This window comes from Melanerpes formicivorus, unplaced genomic scaffold (assembly GCF_026170545.1).
Source record: "Melanerpes formicivorus ecotype bairdi unplaced genomic scaffold, bMelFor1.0.p_v2 SCAF_30, whole genome shotgun sequence".
NCBI classification, from domain to species: Eukaryota; Metazoa; Chordata; class Aves; order Piciformes; family Picidae; genus Melanerpes; species Melanerpes formicivorus.
Genome location: NW_027142382.1, coordinates 6429748 through 6440979, shown reverse-complemented (window position 1 = coordinate 6440979; position 11232 = coordinate 6429748). Strand labels below are relative to the sequence as shown.

Below are 11232 nucleotides of genomic sequence, written 5' to 3'. Positions count from 1 at the left end.
AATGTTGGCTGCATTGTCTTTATAAACTCAGGCCAAAAGAATGTTCAGACTAAGCAATAATCTGAACAGGATTAAGAGGAAGGGAGAGAACACATGACCAGTTAGTCCCTAGAGGTACACATGCATGCATATAGTAAATCCCCAACCTGTTATAGTCATGCATTTTTAGTTACTAGAAATGCAACACGAGCCTGTTTTCATGAGCATGGATGAAAGAACTTGTTTAACCTTTGTACAGCATTCTCCACCCACAGAGATAAGTGACATCAGGTTAAAAAAAAAAAAGAAGTCAGCATTTGGGAGATTCTTTGTCATTAAGTTTGTTACAGTTAACTAGAGTGGATTACTTGAAACTTCTAGTTACTTATTTCTGGCTCTTACTGGCTTGGATGCAGAAGGAGAACCCTTCAGCCCTGAGTGTGAAGCCCTGGACGCAAAACTAGAAGGTATTTTTCCTGTTTATGTATACAACAGTATAAAGTAAGGCTTTTGCATTTAAATGGGGGAGTATTTTACTTTTCAAGATGCTGCTGATCGAATCATTGGCACTGCAGAGGGATTTTCAGAAGGTCATTCATTAGCTGGCCTTTAAGTAAGAGTGTAAAGCTTTGGAGTAGGAATTTAAATGTGCATCACTGAGGCAACCAAGTAAGGCTCACGATGGAAGTATCTACCTCTGTACCACACCTGGGTGGATTTCAGTCCACTTCAGTGTCACCTAAATAGCACAGCAGGATTTCTGCAATTCAAGGTTTCTAATCTTTGCAGACTATCTCTATGCTAATGTTCTGTGTTACTTTCAAAAACAGGTTGAGGCTTAGTTCCTGCATGCCCCAGCATAAAAGAAAAGTGGATTTTGCTTTAATTGATGTTTTTTACTTGTGTGAGCACACTTATTCCTCTTTCCTCTCTCCTGCCCTCCCAAAAGTGTTTGAAAAATAAACTTCGAAGTCCTGAGAGAAGTAGCGTGTGTTTGTGAAAGGAGGATGTGGGGGTGGCAGAGGTGGTGGAAGGAGTTCAGTTTGTCAAGGCAGCAGCCAGGAAGCAAGTTAGTTATGATGCACATGGTGGAGAGGGGGCAAGCCTAGGTGGTTTTTAAAAATGTTTATTGCACAGTACAGCTAATTCTCTTATGTGTAAAGGTACTTGGAAGTGCCTTTGTGAACAGAGGAAGAATGAAAAGATGATGATGGAACAGGGTATGGCTGGTCTGGCTCAGTACACCTATACCTGAATGACACCCCCATGCCACTGCCCAGCTCACTCTAGATTTCAGTGATGCTCCTGCAGAGCACTTTGTCGTGCAGGTACTGACACTTGCTCAGAAGTGAAAAATTCTGGTTTATAAATCATGGCTCTGACAATGCACAGCCTAAATTGTGAATAAGTTCTTAAACCACAAAAATACCTCATTTTCAGCTGGGCTTCATGACTTCATGAAAGAGGAAGTTAACTGTGAGAGGCTTATGACCATGAGACTATACTTGGCTGGACTATATCAAAAGAAGTGAATTTTGGGGAGGCAGAGATTTTAAAATTACTGCTTCATTATACTTACATTTAGATATTTTTGTTTGCTATTGCAGCTCATATAGTGAGCTATTCTTGTGGGCTGAATGACACCTTAAGTCCCGTGATGCATGCATGACATGGACTTGACACTGCCGCTTGCATTCCTTCAGTTCAACAGCCATGTAAAGGCTGTATCATCCTGAGGTTAAAAAGGTCCAAAACCTAGCTTTATCTCAGGGGAGACAGCCTGCAATTTAATGCTTGGCCATGCAAACTCAATCACATATGTGTGCATTTGTAAGTGTGCATTTACATGTGTGTGTGTATATATATATGTGTATGTATACTCACAAACAGATAGAGATATATATAGTTATAGATGATACAGAGATAGAGATGGTTAGATATAGATCATATAGAGATAGATATAAAGTAAGATATAGATCATACAGAGATACATAGAGATAGACATAGAGACAGACAGAGAGATATAGATAGCTATAGAATTAGAGACACACAACAGTATTTTATCAGTCAGTACAAATACATTTTAATTTCATGTGCTTGTAGTAAAAAAAAAACCCACACAAAATCCATAGATAGAAGATACATTTATAATAAAAAATAAAATAGACCATCATAGGTTGAGTTGGATCCTCTGATAATATTCAATACCATGATGCCATCGTGCCAGCTTCAAAATGAATGTGCTGGCTGACCTTTTCCACTGGGTGAGCTGCAGGTCAGGGAATGGAGGAGGTCTCTGGCTTCTGAGGCTGCTTCTGCATTTTGCTGTGCTTTTTCTGCAAAGAGGCTAAGGTAATGGTGAATCCAGTGGTATTATTGGGAGACACCTGCGTTGCTCTGGACAAAACCTGTCCCACCTGTAACCAGCACAGCAAAAACACAGCTCTAAGCCATTCCCCTAAGGTGACAGCAGCACAGTGAGCACATATAAGACCCCAGCACATTGGCCCCAGCTGTCCCTGGAAAGCAAATGCATCAACATAGCTAATGCACCAAGGGGGAAAAAAAGGGATACAAACTCTCTTAACAAACCTGAAGCATTAATTGAATCCTCTCATTTTCTTGCTTCTCATTATCTCAACCTTTTCATCTCCTGCCAAAACAGACTGTTCTGGTTGCCAACCTGCTTTTCAAGCCCCTTGTTGGGCATCAAATATGGACTGTCCTGGATCAACGCAGCCTGCGCAAAAACTGTGGGTTGAGATAGAGGGAGTTTAATGAGATGGTAAGATGCACTATCACCTTAGCCTATTTGCAGAAAAAGTGCAGCAGAAGCAGCAGCAGAAGCCAGAGAACTCCCCCAGTCCAGCAGAAAAGACCAATACCCTAAAAACTGGAAACCAGAAGCAGCAACTGGAACAGGAAGCCTCTTGTGCTACAATCTAAACTTCAAACCCCATGGTACTGGGTAGCTGTAGAGAGCAATGAAGTCTCCCCTCAGCCTCCTCTGGACTGCACAGTCCCAGCTTCCTCAGATGCTCCTTGTAGGCCATGTGTTCCAGGCCCTTCATCAGCCTTCTCGCTCTTCTCTGGAAATGTTCCAGCTCCTCAATGTCCTTCCTATAGTGGGGGGGGGGTGGTGGTGCAGAACTGAACACAGCACTCAAGGTGTGGCCTCACCAGTGCTGAGTACAGGGGGAAGATCCCTGTTCCTGGTTCTCATCCTAAGTGTAAAGACTGCCCCTAGTCTGAACCCACCAAACCCTTTGTCAGTGTAGCATAGTGTAGCTCTTCCCCGTGGTTCTTAAGTGATATTTTCTCTGGGAATTATAGAAAGCTGCTTCCTCTTGCTCTGATCCTGCTATGGCAGGAGGGTTAGACTAGGTGATCTTTCGAGATCCCTTGCTACCCCTAACATTCTGTGATTCAGCAATTCTTGACCTTAATAGTCTCCCATGTTTATATCAGGGTAATCTCTATGCTATGTCCTCGTGTTACCTAAAAGAAGCGACAGCAATCAACATGTTCTGGGCCTCCCAACTATGATTTCTGGTGGATATGTTTCCCAGGAATAATTTCAGGCTGTCAAAACCCAGCACTCTCCTCCAGTTCAGTTGTACTAATAGACTTTTATGCTCTCAATATTGGATTGTAATTCCTTGGGATTTTAACTACATTTTGAACCATGATTAACAAATGATAAATTGATATAATCTGCAGATGCTATCAGCCTAACATGTTATAATGGCTGCAACTAATTATTTAAATTGATTGCAAACATATTTATAGGACATTTTCCCCTGTAAATTTATTTTTAAGTGAGACATAATTATCTTAAACTGGGGAAAGTGTTTAAGCTGACAAGCAAACTAATTGAGACAAGTATCTCAAAGCCATGATCTCTTTATTAGGAGAGGAAATGCTGTTGTAAAACTGGCAGTGGATGAAATCTCACAAGATTTGTAGAACTTTGGTTTTGCATCCAAAGCCCATAGTATCCTTAACAGCATTAGTCAGTCCATTTCACAATAGCCATTTCTACATTGAGTGTGGGTCCAAACCAGAAATCTGTGCTTCCTCAGTTTCAAAAATGCTTGCTTTCAAAATTCTAGTTCTCTGTTCATTTTATGGACTTTGAGTAGAACCAGATCAAAAATTCCAGCAAGAGCAATTTCAGCACCACTGATCCACACGCGAAGCAGCGTGCTAGCATTGATCAAGCTATGTTGCAAGTATTGTGAAACTGGAATATTTGTTTTGAAAAGGCATGGATCCTGAAGCTGGAAAGTCTCAGTCCCCTCTTTTTTATTAACAATTTATCTGTAGCACTAAAGCACAAAATCATTATCCTCTTTTTCTATACAACACATGGGCTTGATTCATTAATGAAAAATCATGATTAGCTTCAAATCCATATTTTCTCACATACATATTTGTAGGATAAAGGTGGCATTTAATCATGCAACCATTTAATGGTTGCAAAGTGGCAAGGTGGCATTAAATGCTAAGGTAGCATTTAAGGGAAGCAAACAGAGTTTTTCACTCTCAGGCTAAAAAATCCACGGTGCTGCTTGGCTGCCCTGCAGAAATCTTTCATCTCCCATGCACCAGGCAGCAGCAAATGAGCCTATTAAGTAGTTCTTCCTGCTCTGATGACCAGCGGGGTAAAAGTTAATCCTGACATTTTTAAACAGAACCGACAATTCAACAATGATTTTTAAAGCTGTGAGAAAGTTTATTATGTCAAGGGACTGCATCTACAATGCTAAATGGAAGTGAATCTGGAGAGGATTTGAATAGAAAGAAGCTAAACCATGTGGAGGGACAACATGAAAGTTCAAATGGAGCTGAAAGCATGGAAGCTGCTTCTGTGTAAAAATGAACATATGAAAAGAGATCATTTCACCAGGGAAGTGGACTCCCCGTGTGCAGGCACTGTGGGCTAAGCTTCCCTGTCAGACTTGGATTTTGTCGAAGTGCAGCACAGGATGAGGAAGTTTCAGGCAGAGTTGTGGTACACAGGAGCATCTGAGCATTTCACATCTAGAAAGAGCACCTTCTTTTATGGTTTGTTGGTTTGTTTATTTGTTGATTTTTTTTCATTGAATGAATCCTAGAGAACAAACTCTTTGATCAAGATAACCTGTCAAAGTAGAGTTCAACCATTCTGTGCTAGCATCCAGAGAAAGTCCTTGCCTAGGTGTTGATGATTGTTAAAATCAAATAAAGGTATGCACCTGGTAAAGGACTGGAGGACACTGGCTGAAGACAATAATTCAAAACTATGTAACAGATTATATGAGGTTACTGGGTGAGTTGTACAGTACCCTGGTGTTGCATGACCCAGCCTCATGAGAGATGCATGCAAACAAAGTTTGCAGGTAGAGTCCTTAGAAGGCAAAGCACACACTAAACCGCATTAAGGCCTCTGTGAGCTACTTCTAAAACATTAACAAGCAGCTTGCTTGAAGAGCAGAGCAAATGATACGGGATACAGAGAGCTATTTAGGGTTTTTGTTGCTGTTGTTTTGGCTAAAAGTAATTTTTACTACCAGGATGCTCTTTTGAACTGCTTACTATAGCTTCACAGAAAGTTAGTTGCAATTTCAGGCTGCAGTTAGCAGAGTTTCATTTCATAAGAAAAAAGAGGAGCAGTTCCAACCCTGTATGTCTTCTAAGTAAACAGCACTAGCTGACAAAACAAAAACATGATGGCACTTCTAGTCTTTTGGAAAAACTGAGAATGGATGACACAAGAGGAAGGGAGCAAAAGGTGCCTGATGGTGTGTTACTGAATGGAGGGGGGGAGTGGGTTGTGCTAGTTGTTGCTTTAAAATCGTGGTGATAGAATGGTTGCAAGCACGACTCACGTGGCAGCAATCTCCTCTTGAGCTCAGAAGAAGGGAAACCAAACCCATCTGGATTCCACTAGCAACCATCATGGCTGTTGAGGTTGGTGGGACACAGGGTTGCAGGTCCAGGGAGATGCTGAAGATGAGACTCTTGAGGGCATTCACAGTGGGCTAGCTTCAAAACAGATGGCAAGGTGCCCCCATCTCACTGTGCCAAAGCTGTGTTTGCAACAGGCATCTCCTTAAACACATGGACCTCCCTGAGTTGAAACAGCCCTCCCCAGGTGATGGCAGGGATGTGCTGCTGGTGCCTGGCTCCTCAGTGCACTGCTAGCCCTACCATCATTTCAACCCCTTTGGCCCACATTTTGCTTACCAAAAGTGGGAAGATCAGGTGGGCACGGTGCCCTGTGGCTCCTGAGAAACAATCTACCCCTTTTGGATCAGCCAGGACTATACTTCAAATAGACAAGGTAGCATTGTTTGAAAAGCCCTGCAACATGTTGGCCATGGCTGCTGTTAAGAGACCCAGAGAATTACAAGCGTTCACATATGGCTTTTTTTCATTGCTCCCTATGCACCCCAGTGCCTTCAGAGAGTAGCTGTGAGGTTTGTTTATTATTGTTATTAACTTTTATTAGATTCAGCGCAACCTACCTCAGTGTGCCCCCTGTTTTTCAGCCTCTGGTTTGACACCCTTATTTGTACTGAGGAAAAGGTGAATATATTGTAGAAATTATTAGAAAGTAAATTATCCTAGTGTAAATTATTTAAATTTCTTATGTAATACTTTCAGAAATAATAGGCAATTGCTGGAAAATATTAAATGTGAATAATTTTGCAGCTGTATAGGGGGATAGCAAGCAATTTCAGCAGTTATAAAATATTTACATTTTTGGTATCTTTAGGAAAATTGAGGATTTGGTTGGGGTTTTTTCTGATACAAACCAAGCGTGGTCCAGACCACAATTTTGAGGTGAAGATCTGTAGTAGTCGTAGCAATTGGTTGACACCGCATCTGGCTGCCGCAGTAAATGAAACACTTTCTTTTTATAAATGTAACAAACTATGGAGATGAATGACATTTGTTTGTCATGCAATTAAATAGCTAATGTCAACATTTTAATTATCATCATTGGCCTTCAGCCTGAATATCCTACTGAGGCAAGTGAGCTCAGCTTTCAGGCATGCAGAGAGCCCTCGCTTCAGGCTCACTGAAGAGTTGGACATAATTTCCTGTGCCAGCTTCCCGTTCAGCTAATGTCTGGAAGGTTGCTTCCATCACCACAGTCTGAAATAGGATGGAAATGATGGTTTAGTTCCCAGTACGGTCCTATGTTTTACCCCACTGCAAACCAATTCCAAAAGTTTCAGGTGCTGACAGATGTGACGATTGGTTTCACTCACTGCATTTCTTCAGCTGCAAACCACATCCTCCAGTTTCTGTTGTCATCTTCTTCCCCACTCTCACTACAAACTTTCTCTTCCGTGCTTATCCTGTACCCTCTATTCCCAAACCTGCTTTACTTCCACATTCTCTTGCACATCTGCAAAGCCATGGCCCTGTCCTGCTTCTAAGCCCTGTGCAAGGGCCAGCTGCTTGCTCTGATATTGGACCTGGTGTATCTGTTGAGCAGAGTGAGGTTGCAGCCAAGAATGCATGTCTTCTGCAGGGTGCTTTCCTGGGTCCTGCAGGACCTATGGCTCACAATATGGCCCCAAGCCACCACCTCTAACCCCCTGCTCCATGCCATAGTGTGATGTATGTCCACAATCATATTCCCTAGTGAAGCAAGGGCAGAGTACAGTAAAAATGGTACTGAAGGCAGGGGCAGAACAGCCAACTGAGAAAGAGGAAGGTGGCACATTAAAAGCAGAGTTCATAGCTTTGTACAGAGGCATAGCTGACATCAGTAATGTAAATGTCCAGATGGATTACCCAATGCATTGCAAAGGTTTCATCGAGCAAGGGCAAGAAACACTGGTTAAAAGTACAGAGAATTTAGAGCAGTTTTGTATGGTGAGATTATACAGCTAGGAAAGCAGATTTTCATAAGGTGCTTCACATTTATGCATCGTATCTGAAGCTACCACTCGATTCACATGCCATCCAAGTGCTTTTCCTAGCTATGAAGCTGTTCACATGAAGGCCAATAGTGAATCAATGCACTGAAATGTGCCCAAGCCTGCAGGCATACCTGTGTACAAGGGCTCAGTGTGGGCTGCAAACCATCTTCATCCAGGATGCCTACCACTTTTCCTCTTCTTCTTTTCCAGAGGCGTTTGTTTTTCTTAGTTCTCCTCCTGTGGGGGTAGGATGAGCACAGGCTGACTACATTTTCTGTATGTTTTAACAGTGCAGGACTGAGCCATTGGGGAAATTTTACCACACTCCCATTGCACCCAGCTGTCTCTTACATGAGGTGAGTAATCCAGACTGTCTGTAGCTGGGGGAAGAGCTAGCTAGCAAATCCCCATGAACCACTTTGGTTATCGCTAGCCTCCTTGGCTCCTGTTAGGTTCTAGCTATCCTCCTTGGCTCCATCTCAAAGCTAACAGTATGGAGGTCTCTGCACTGTGCTTTCAATAACTGCATGACCTCTGTGTGCAACTTTTTTCAGCGCCTGATGATAGAGAATGGGGAATCGATTGTAGTGCAGAGTTACACAATAAGCATTGCTTTGGCAGGACTGCCAGTATCAAGTATCACATCCAAAGTGACAATAACCTTTCTCTCTCCCTCTTTCTTTACCTTATGAGCTTTTTACTCATTTTACACTCTGGCAAGTCTGACGCAGATAGTTCAGGTGACTTATACAAAGTCACTCATCAGGACAGTATCTGTCAAAATTTAGTCTAAGTTGACTGAATCCCTTTATAAACAGCTTCTGTCTCATTTTTTGTCCTGGCTTAGCATCATCTCAGATCCCAAGGACTTTTGACTGCATACTGCCTTGAGAAATGCATGACAGTTGGTTGTGCAACATTTGCCAGCCCCCTAAAAACTTCATACTGAAATCTAGTGGTGATTCTGATGCGCTTTTATGTACACAATCAACTCGAGCCACCCTTTAGTATACAGTCGCATGACACTGAGTCAGATTCACCCCCTTGTAACTGCATTGATTTTCATGAAGCAGCACCAGAAACTATCTTTGTCTATGAAAAGTTAGGGTGAGTTTCAGCCCAGGTGCAACTATGAGAAGTGCAACAAAGTTGGTGAAGGGCTTGGAACACAAGCCCTATGAGGAGAGACGGAGGGAGCTGGGGTTGCTTAGCCCAGAGAAGAGGAGACTCAGGGGTGACGTTGTTGCTCTCTACAACTACCTTAAGGAAGGTTGTAGACAGGCAGAGGTTGGTCTCTTCTCCCAGGCAAACAGCATCAGAACAAGAGGACACAGTCTCAGGCTGCACCAGGGGAGGTTTAGGCTGGAGGTTAGGAAGATGCTCTACACAGAGAGAGTGATTGCCCATTGGAATGGGCTGCCTGAGGAGATGGTGGTGAACAATGGAGGTGTTCAGGAAGAGACTTGATGGGGTGCTTGGTTGCATGGTTGATTAGGTGGGGTTGGATGATAGGTTGGACACGATGATCTTGAGGGTCTCTTCCAACCTGGTCTATTCTATTCTATTCTATTCTATTCTATTCTATTCTATTCTATTCTATTCTATTCTATTCTATTCCATTCCATTCCATTCCATTCCATTCCATTCCATTCCATTCCATTCCATTCCATTCCATTTTCCAAAGTGGGGAGTATACATTATCTGGTCATTGAATGACTTAGAAACACCAACAATTTGAGTGTAATATTGAGGAAAATAATGTTTTTCTTAATGCATTCTCTTCTTGCTTTGAAGGAAAGCCAGGCTCTTCTCACTGGTGCCCAATGACAGGACAAGGGGCAATGGGTGCAAGTTGAGGCATAGGAAGTTTCATGTAAATATGAGGAAAAAATTTTTCACTGTGAGGATGACAGAGCATTGGAACAGGCTGCCCAGGGAGGTTGTGGAGTCTCCCTCTCTGGATATATTAAAAACTCACCTGGGTGCATTCCTGTGTAATCTGGTGTAGGTGATCCTGCTCTGGCAGGGGGGTTGGACTGGATGATCTTTTGACATCCCTTCCAGCCCCCCAAATTCTGTGATTCTGTGAAAGCGAAATGGTTGTGTTCAAAAATGTGACCAAGTCTATCTGAAGAATAGTTAAGTAACATATAAAATGTCTAAAGGATAAAAACTAGAACATTTTCAGCATTGCTGGAGAGCATTCTTTTAGACCATATTTCACTCTAAATGCAGGTGGGTTTTGTTTATTTGCTTGGTTTTTTGGTCTGTCTTTGTTTATTTTTTTTTAATCCATTGCAGGTTTATCAGAACATGGCAGAAAAGGAAAAATAAAAATCCTGTCCACAGCGTTTTTCTCTGTGAGGCAGGTCACAATGGCAGAAATTTCACAAGAACAACTGGCATCATCAGATTCCCACCTTTCAGTTGGTTTGGGGCCAAAGCAGTCATTGATTTTTTTTTTCAGTTGCTGCTGGAGGTTCTAAATAATCATAGTGTCTGTTTTCTGCACTAATAAAGCTAGTATAACATTAATTAGACAGAACAAAACTAGTTCTGATCAATTTTTAGTTTCTTTGTCTTACCATTAAACAGGCATGTCTATATTCTGCACATTCAGTCATGTTTAAACTCAGATGAGATATATTTAGTGAGATTCTAAGCAAATGATAAAAATGTACAGAGCATTTTTTTTAATGTATTATGAAGAGTGATAAAAACACAGCAAACAGGTAAAAAAGTGTTCAATTCCTCTATTTAAATACCTGTAGAACATGAGGTAAACAAAAGTATACTTGACAGTGAATATATCCAGTGGGAACACTTCCTTGTATTTTACTTTCTAGTGGCTAAACATTAAGTCAAGCCTTTAACTTGAATTTAATGTATTAAAGCAATAACAATCAAGGCACAAGGCATTTCCTGGGAATGAATGAATGAGTGACTGGGAGAGTTGATGGGCCCATGTGAAGCTGAGGGCCATTAACCTCAGCTAGCCATTAATTTCCCTGAAAATTCGCAGTGTTGAAGTTGGTAGTGCTTTTTATAATTTTCTTATATATTGAGAATTTATATAAACATTTTCCCTCCTGTCTGAGCAATCTTTAAAAAGACATCATAGAAAGGAGATTTATAGACAGCTATATTGTTATCTCTTGGCTTTCCTGATATATTTAAGGGGGGGGGGGGGGGGGGAGGAGGGGGAAGGCTAATTGAAAAAGAAACAAACCCAGAACATTTTGGAAGCAAAATATGGATTCCCTCAATGAACACTTTAACGATTGCTTGAGAGCTCTAGAACAGTCATAGAATGGAATCATAGAAAGGCTTAAGT

At 41.7% G+C, this 11232-nt stretch overlaps 1 long non-coding RNA gene across 1 annotated transcript; it reads left to right on the top strand.

The window, feature by feature from the left end:
* The first annotated feature begins 379 nt into the window (after positions 1-379).
* Positions 380-10401, top strand: LOC137449543 (uncharacterized). The gene is made up of 3 exons (XR_010989419.1): positions 380-446; positions 8189-8254; positions 10200-10401. It is a non-coding gene; the product is annotated as an uncharacterized lncRNA (long non-coding RNA).
* Positions 10402-11232: the final 831 nt, after the last annotated feature.